This window comes from Alosa sapidissima, chromosome 13 (assembly GCF_018492685.1).
Source record: "Alosa sapidissima isolate fAloSap1 chromosome 13, fAloSap1.pri, whole genome shotgun sequence".
Lineage (NCBI taxonomy): Eukaryota > Metazoa > Chordata > Actinopteri > Clupeiformes > Clupeidae > Alosa > Alosa sapidissima.
This window is the reverse complement of record NC_055969.1, coordinates 29,519,305-29,528,924: the sequence shown is the minus strand read 5'-3', so window position 1 is coordinate 29,528,924 and position 9,620 is coordinate 29,519,305. Positions and strand designations below refer to the sequence as shown.

General features: G+C 42.2%; 1 long non-coding RNA gene across 1 annotated transcript in view; it reads right to left on the bottom strand.

Annotated features, from left to right (window-relative positions):
• Window positions 1–9,551, bottom strand: part of LOC121680167 — a 23,176-nt gene extending 13,625 nt beyond the window's left edge. The window contains exons 1-2 of the long non-coding RNA XR_006021586.1: window positions 9,397–9,551; window positions 2,929–2,972 (exon numbers count right to left, since the gene is read on the bottom strand). This is a non-coding gene — a long non-coding RNA (uncharacterized LOC121680167). The remainder of the gene's footprint in view (window positions 1–2,928; window positions 2,973–9,396) is intronic.
• Window positions 9,552–9,620: the final 69 nt, after the last annotated feature.

Genomic DNA, 9,620 nt, shown 5'->3' with positions numbered 1-9,620 from the left:
GTGGACTCCAGAGCTCCCCATAGAGGGACCCCAGCGCCCTTGACCCGCGACGCTGGTTCTGATTAGGAGGACATGTGTGTCTCGTGGCCGAGGGGCCTTGGGTCGGCTCCAGTTTCAGATTCGGCTCTCCCTCCCTCTGCCCTCTTCGCCGACGGTGTCAGTGATTATTTTACACTGGGCTCAGATAACCTGACCCCGTAGCAACACGCAGGTGAAATTAAGGTGGGATCAACCTAGCCCTCTTATGATCAGATTAGGGGGCAAGTGCAGGTCTCGTAGCCTGATATGATGCCGATAAAATGGAATTCCTTTATAAGATAAGGATGAGTAGTTCATCATTTTAAGATTATTTCTGAAATTAGAGGTTGTTCATTACATGTGAAATAACACATTTCCCGAACCACTAAGGCGACAACCATGCATACTTTGATTAATGTTAAAAGGAATGACTTGATACATGCACCGCTATCTAAAGCTGTAAGCAAGAACATCACCATAACAATTAATGTGTCAATAATATCAGTGGTCAGTGACATACAATTTCTATCAGTCCTGAGATTGGACAATTACCTCCACACACATAGGCATCATCATGACACAATTGCCATTGACATCCAGCTCAGTGTCAAGATCCACCGACTTCCATGGAGGGGAATCACTGGGCGAACGAAAATTTAAATTTCTTTTGAAATGACCTCAGAGGAAGTTCTGAAGTCCCCTCCACTTCACAAGGTAAACCAGCAGCCAACCCAAGCATATCTCATCCATGGCCCTTTGAAAGTCCCCCCACCACCATTTAGTCATGTCTTTCTTGGTAATACCATTTCATTTTAATGTCCTTCCTCAGGGTCAGAGAAAGAGAGATATGTGGAGCAGACATATGGATAGGTAGATTATGCCATTATGACATTTTTTAAAAAGCATGGAGATACTTGAGCACCAAACAAAGTTTCACGCGTATGTCATCATGCAGAATCACAAATAAGTTCTAAAACATATCATGCAGCTGAGGGCAGTAAGAACGTGTAATGAGGAAGTGCTTCCAACATCATACATCACTATTAGATCTTGGTACCTGAAACAGATACAATCTTCACATTGATATCATTAAATGTGGTAGGAAATCCTAGGATTTGGATTATTTATCTTCCTTAGTATTTTTAGTATTGCTGTTTATATACAAAAAAAAGAGTATGACTGAATGTTTTCTCCTGCAGTAACACTTGGCCAAGGAAATCTATCTACACGTGGCCACAACAGGCACAAGTTTAGAAGTTTACCTAAGATAACACTGATCGGCATCATAATGAAATTGCTAAACTGAAACAAGGTGTGTCCATGGATACAAAACGACATTCACAAGCCACCCTTGAGAGCTGTGATGATGATGTTGATGCTGTTGCTATCTAAAAATAAAGCCACAACCAAGCTAACCACAGGGCCAGGGACAGTGCTGGGGCTGCTGCACTGTTGCTTCATGTCATTTCAGCAATCCAACGGGGGTGAGAAAAAAAACAAAGCACTTCTGGTCTGGCGATAAGGCACTGATGAAATCTGGAGGCATCTGTGCAAGTTGAACAACAAGGACAGCTGCTTGTGTCGAGCCGAGGCGCTGACTAAGTAGCTCTAATCTATGATCTAATCCGATTGGTCGTGCTGAAAAGTATTATCAAACGCATCCCTGTGCAGGAAATGATAGGATGAATCAAGGTCGCGCCTGTTTCCCTGTCCGCGCTGCTCTGATTTATTTACCATCACACTCAAGCAGGGATGTGTCACGGCGTATCTGTCTCCAGGAACCTTTTCGTAACCCCTCCAACCACCTGTCACGAGAGACACTTACCCCACCATCTATGCATCAGAAGTGATAAAGGCCATTCACAACTACTGTAGCACGTCAAGACAGTGGGCCCCCATACTCATATTTGTGTGACCGAGAATATGAGTATAATCGAAACCGAATATGTGAAACATGACAAACGTTCAACTCATTTTAAATCCATTGTTTTCCAAGAAAACAGTTTAAATGAAGTTAAACTGTCACTTGTTATTTTACATTGATCTGTACTGGAGCTATATTCAAACACCACCTTCCCTCCAACTCGTCACAGTAAGTTGCTTAACCAGTATCTTGTTGGACCTGAGAAACCTGTATGATTAAACATCACCAGAAATCCCATAAAATCATTGGTTAGGTTGGCTTCATTACTGAAAGGTTGCCATCTTTAAAAAAACAACAATAAGCGGCCTTGCAAATAAATGATTCTGGTACTCCAACTTAGCCTGGCACTCCTTGGCATTTTCCTTCAAACAAAGGCGAAGTAGGGTGTGCCCTACTTGTCTAACCCAGAGCTTCCAAAAGGCCTAATCTTGCACGTGGGTGACAGCCGTGCCTCCCAGTCCACTGATAATGACTGAATAGACGCTGAACCAAAAGACTCCTGTCATGCTGATCGGCGTGGGCTCTGGTTTTTATGAACTCTTAATTGTTTGTATTTGGTGTGCCTCATCTCCGTACAAAAGCAACGCGTGGAGAGATTTCATAGCAAACACATAAGGGCTGTTAATATGTGTCCACCCCCGGGTGACTTATAAGCAATACAAGGTCGACTAATTAAACATTTACAGTAGGAGAGTAAAGAATGCAGCCCACGATGCTAGTGAAAGGTTGTTGATATTTGAACTTAAAAGGCAATCAAATTACACGCCTCTCTTCTACAGTATGTCCCTGAAGAAACATGTTGATTGCCTGGGATTGTTAATGACTCCAAGCCACTGTGTTTCACATATGTTTTGCATTTACTGAGCCCGAACAGTGTACAAACATTGGGGTCTCTTTGAAGGCCCACACCCTAGCTAGGACTGTGAGGAGTAATTTGCTGAATTTGACCAAAAAAAAAGTTTACTGGATCAGAATTGGGAACTCACCTTCAAGGTGATGTACGGTCCCTGGTCTCTGTGCGGGGCCTCGGCTGTTAAACAAAAAGTAAAAGTGTTTGTGAGTTGTGGCAGAACTGTAATGTACAGTGTACTGAATTGTTTGTCTTACATTTTATGCGTATGATGGTGTCTTCATTATAAAGTGAGACTTGTCGTAATCGTAATATATCGCCTTTCGCACAACAGTGAAATATATTGCAATATGTCGAATCGTAACCCATGTTGTGATATGTATCGTATCACCAGATTCTTGCCAATACACAGCCCTAGTAATAACTGTGCTGTGCTCCATGGCATGGGCTACAGTATTGACATCTGTTTCACATCGCGTGCAGGGCCCTATCAGTACCTAGTGCATTTCCTCAAAAGTGCATATCAGCATACTCATAATATTCCTGGTTCCCTTTATCAATTACTACTATTACTCATGTCATGTTTATTTTCCCACAGACACGCTGAGATATGTTGGCTTTGTGTGTGTGCGATGATGTGTTGGCTTTGTACATGTGTGTCTGTGTGTGTGTGTGTGTGTGTGATGATATTTTAATTAAAGTTATATCATCCTGATCCAGTTATGGTCTTGGCCTAAGGTCCCAACCTTGCTTCTCCCTCTCCATCAGTTTATAATTCATTTCCTTAAAGTCAAGCACAAGGCACAGGTCACTTTGAAGCCAAGGGACCCATGTATATCAGGCTTTAGTCTTCGCCACATGCTGCTTTGAAATGCAAGTCCTCTGTGTCTGGGAGTTCAATTACGCTCCATATTTATTTTTACAGAATTGATTAAATTATGACTTTAGAAATTACCTCATATTTTAAAAGCGACAGTTGTGCTTTCATGACGTGCGCCTCGGTTTTAATGCTAGCTTAGTCCACGTATCAGATTTATCCAAATATTTTCTAGGTTTCCATGGGTAACCCAACCTTGATAGAGAGCGCCACTCCAAAATGTACTCAAGCAACAGCAAGGGAGACGGTCAATGAAAATAAGTTTTCTTATCAAATATCCAGAGTATTTTACGGACATTTATAATAACCATATAATGTCAGTTATCAGACTATGTGCATCCCCTTGTAAACATTATCAATTGCCATTATTCAACCGAAATAAGGACAATTGTTATCTACCAATTATTAAGTGAAAAAGGTGAATACTTTGCATTTCCACTTTAAATATATATTCTTTCATTGAACAAATGTCTACTGAATAAATTCAAGTGTTATATAACTGCAGCTAAATCAGTCACCACATTCTTCAACACCCTGTGGCTAGAAGACTATGACTTTTTTTTTCTTATGTTACACACACGTACAGTGCCAAGCTATTTACTCCAGCCTCTGATACAGTCGGCAGTGCTGTGCTAGTGACTTGTTGGCATGGCACACAGTTGTTCCAGAATGTCCCCCGAACCCCACACACTGCCTGTGACATCACTGCGCGATTATTTGGCAGCCGAGCCAATGCCTCTGTAATGTGTAATGGAATAAGAGGTCCTTGTGCTGGCCACAGCAAGCAAAAACACATCTGAAAGCTGTTATCAGCTCCGATGACATCAGCTCCCCTTGGCCGCGACTCGTCTGAGCTCATTGCCTCAGCCCCGGCGCTCTGTGCGCAAGCGAGCGACTGGGTGTGCGTTCTCTGGCCCGCACAGCGCACACACACACACACACACACACACACACACCCCCTGACACCCACCATCGCTCCCCTCCCTTACGCCAGTGCCTGGCGTACGCTCTGTGCCAGGGGGTTACGAGTCGATCCAGAGCACCATGGGAAACTCCCGCCAAGCCAAGGCATACCTCTGCTGCTTGGGCGGACGAGCTGTGGGTGTAGTTATTAAGAGGAGCCATTTGGCTTATTACTGCACTTTTTACCCCCCTCCCTACAATGATATTGTGATGTTTTCAGGCTTACGTTTGACATCAAGCCTCAAAGCATGGTCCAGAATGCCACGGGGAAGAGGAAACGTTAAATAGACAACAAATCAGGAGGATGAATGGAAAAATCCCAAGGTCCCCCCGTTGGCTATTAGTCATTCAATTCCTAATATATCAGCCAGACAAAGACTCATCAACGAGTGGAATTGTTTATATGGAAAAACGGGCAAAATAAAGGGGTGGTGTTCCTTAAAATCTAAATTTCAGTTTTTTCCTTGTTTCCCATCAAGTTGCCTTATGGCAGTCAAATCCAACTGAACAACTACATTTAATCACTGCCTTTGCTGCGGTCCAATACAGGTGACTCTAGCTCTTACTCCATGCTTTGGCATTAGCTGTTGCTATGAACACAAACAGGACACAATTCCCTGACCAGAGCACAGAAGCCCCAGACAAACCCGTTCACCAGTGGCTGTTTACAACATAGTAGGGCTGTGCTGAAATGAAAGGCCACACTCTTTTTTCCATCTGACAATCCCACCTAAAAGAGGTGGTCACATGACAGAGGTATTTCTCTGGTTTGACTTGCATGGAAAGCCGGCGAAATTATGACCTAAGAGAAACCCAAAGGTCCTTTGCAACATATATTTTTATACCATGATTGCCACCCATTGTGGCAAACAAGAACAGACAAACCAGCAAGGAGGGATAAAAGCAGCAATTATCAGTCTAGTTCCTCATCCCGGGTAAATATGGAGGAGGTAGAAAAGACTGTACAGTATTTGTTACACCTGTACAGTTGAAATACATTTTGTAATATGTTCATCACTGAAGAAGAGAAAGAAAGGGGTGTTTTTTTTGGCCACTTTGAAAACAAACATTTTGTGTTCCTGTAAAAATAAACTTTAAAAACTGCTCTTTTATTTTAATTTGAAAAGTGTGTGCCTGGAAGCTTGTGGGGTGTTGCAGCTAATCAAATTAAGTGGGCTTTAAAATCCTTGCCAGCCTTAAATGTGCCGCAAACTCGCCGGCGGCCCTGCTGCACAGAATAGGCATGACTGTGTAGGAAATGCTCATTACTGCATATTCTTGTGCGTCTGGATTTGTGGAATGCAAATGAACTGGTGTTTCACCACCAGCGAATGGAGAGGGCTGCAGCCAGGAAGCCAGCCGAGCCCAGGCAGAAGCAAAGCAGAGGAGGAGTGGGGGGGTGAGCGTGCCTCTCCTCCCGGCTTCTCTTCCTTCCTTACTCTATGCAGATATATTCTCACTTCTGCTGCGTTTGAGAGCTCTGCTTCTGGGTACCCTCTGTTTGTGTGTATGTGTGTGTGTCTATGTGTGTGCGTGTGTTTAAACAATCACGATTAATTAGGCTTGTATAAATAAGGGTAAAACCTTGAATAAAATTCTTTATACATGAAAGAACAGAATAGTGGGATAAGAGCACAACTAAATGGTCCTGTCTAAGAGGCTCTTCACGAGGCCATTGATAACAATGCATACAGTACACAATGCTTTTTTACATTTGAACCTCTAACTTACAATATGAAAGACATCCATATTAAGACAATTCTCTGTTTGTCTTCACCTATTATTTTGCTCAGCTATGTTGGTTTGGCCCTCCGTAAGAAAAAATGATTTATTACGTTCAATTTTATACATTTCTGCCATCACCTGGCTTTTGTTAATTCTTGGTTACCATGCATTCCCTTGATGTGATTTCAACACATGAGCAGGAACATTTGGAAAATAGAAATCAGAACGCAAGGAGAGTTCTACAATCCAAACAAACCCTATTTTTAATTTGGGCAAACTCATAAGTATAGTATTATTTTCCATGCACGCTAAATATAATCCTTTGAAAATTTGGAAAATAATGCTTTCTGCCTTTTTGCCTTTTTCTTCTACTACACAATTGTACATTTCTTACATATTATACCATATCTCCTTCACAAGAGAGAATTCTGCAACAAACGAAAAGTTCCTAGCACCAATGCATCATGCATCACAACACATTTCTAGAATGACAGCTCAAAACATGCTTTTCAGAAACATGGGGACATGGGTTTCGGGTGTACACACCATGGCCACAGTGGTCTGTGAATGAACAGTTTGTTCTTATCTCCGTAGAGATCTGTTCGTACTTATCAATGACTGCACTGGCCGACTGTAGCCGTAGCTGAGCCGTAGCTGAGCCCGATGTGGCCCAGAAGAGAACCACATGCCTTCTGAACTCAGCTGCTATCTAATATCAGGGAGAGATGTGTCTCTGCTATGCCGAGTTGCTGAGCACAGTCATACACAGACCTGGGGCAGAACAGAGTGAGAAAACAGGGTGGAATTGAAAGGGTTGACAGATGAGTATGTGAATGACTACAGGACAGCAGAGAGCACATATTTAAATGAAAAATAACAGGGAAAGAAATGAGAGCATGAATAGGCTGCAGATTTTCGGAGAAAAAGTGAATAAGCAGTTGAGTGAACAACTGTGTCACAGCAAGAGGATAACAGTCATCGTTGCTATTACAAGTCAGCTAGGGAGCATCACTCGAAGACTTCTTCACAAGTCCTTGTTAGATGTTGAGTAAATGAACAGAGCTGTCGTCTGAGCTAACACAATTGACGCAGATGATGCAAGTGATTTTGAACAGGAAAAACCACAGCTTTTTCATTTTTGCTCAATTCATGTTGTGCAAGATTAGGCACGAAAACACCCAGATTCCTCTCAGTCAAGCCCTCATTCCCTGGAAACTACTATTAAAAGGAGTGGGTACGCATCAGAGGGCTCTCCAGGGGAAGAACAAGAGTGGCTAAGGCCGTTGTGCTTCCTCTTTTGCTAGTCTGTACTCATTCATTAAGAGCATCCTCACACAACTCTGTCACACAACATCACCTAGAAGTCTCTCCCCTGTCCCTCCCTCATTTAACAGTGACGTGTGTGTATGCACACACACACACACACACACACACACACACACACACACACACACAAGGTTCCTTCACCTTCAAGACTAAAGAATCCAAGCCAGGAAATATAATTTGTTTATAAATTTCAGTTGATGTAACCTCGTGGGCGAAGAAAAATTCTAGTAAAAAATGTAAACTGCATGTGTGTCCTCTATGAATTTTATAAATGTGCTGTAAACATATAACTGGAAAATGAAAGGGAAAAAACACCCCTACAATGACCCAAGGTGACACCAACATGAGTAATTATTAGACATTTTCACAAAGCTGGGCGACTTTGTGAGACCTAGGTAATTCCTGGTGTAGGTGGATTTTACAGTAATGATATGTCAACAGAGAAATGCAAATGAACATGATAGGCTACACTGAAATAGCTTACTAAGATGTTAATCCTTCCCTTCCTGTAGTAATTTGTAAATTGCAGGGATTGTAAGCAGTTTGGTGGGCTATTAACAGATGAGATTTAAATAAATCTTTCTTGAAGTGTCAAAAGCAAATGACTTTGTTCTGGTTGTTCTCATAACCATACCATGTTTTTCTTATTAAAGCAAGCTTGGTAGCAAATGGTACAAATGTTTCAAACACAAGTAAATGAACCTTTAAGTAGGCTAGACTAGGACTGCCATAGTTTATGTTATAGCCTACTACAGCCTGCCTTGAAAGAGACGGGTGGGTGAAAACTTGGGAAACAAATGTTTTCTTATAATAACGACCATGTTACGAACCAAAGCAAAATAATGAATACAGTTTACCAATGATCATCAAATTGAATTACGGGCTTGCGTAACTGCAGGCATGTGTGATCCCACATTTAACTTGCAGACACAAAAGTTTATTTTTTCAGAGCCGTAAGACCTGAGGTTCTGTTTTTGATGTCGTACTGCCCCTCTGTGGATAAACGTTGTAATGCAGCAATCAACTGGCCTAATGAGCTCTTCAGCTTCACGTGTTTTACTTTTTTGACGCTGTTTCGGTTAGTCGGGGCAACACTGTCATTATATTAGTGGCACTCTGATAAAATCCTTTATTAGGATTAGGCTTGTACCTGACGCTTGATGCATGAGTTGGACGATTAGCCTAAGCTTTTCTTTAACGGCGTGTCAGCGCGATCAGGTCTGAATTCTGAATAAAGTCTCAATTCATATGTGAAAATTCAAATCATGTTTCCTGTTTGATGGTTCATGTTCAAACATGTAGATCCCACAACAGGAATCAACAAATCACTTGCAAGTCCATTCTCCCTTTATTCGATTCTGTCTTCTAGCCTAGCCTACTATCAGCACTGCCTGTGGCAACTTTTACATTCTTGAATGTTTGAACACCCACTAGGGCCATGTAAACTGTTCTGTTTTCTTGAAATCTCAAACAATTTCACGTTGAATGGTCTCTGTTCGAACACGTAAACCCATCAGCAGGTGGGACAACATACTGTGGCCTACAAAGCATCACAAACCCAGAAACTCCACTGACCGACCTCAACCTGTAGCGTAGCCTAGGCTCAGAGAATGGGCTCTGGTAGATAGGCTCTCAATTCGATTCCACGTGTTTCCCCCCAATGACAGCCGATGTCGTTACTTTGAATTCTTCATGGAAAGACCAATTATTTACCTGTAGCTAACAAGAGGACGACAGCAGTTTACTGATTGTTGCTACTCATTGGCTGCTGCAGAAAAGATGAAAGTAGTAGCAACTTTCTCCTCTTGAGGTTAGTTTATTTTTATTTACATCCCGACAGCATGTCACGTTATGTGGAAATCACCCTAATGCGCCAATCGGGGCTCAGAAAGATGGTCATGTGATTTCAATCGAAGCCATTTCAGCCATTTTGGAAA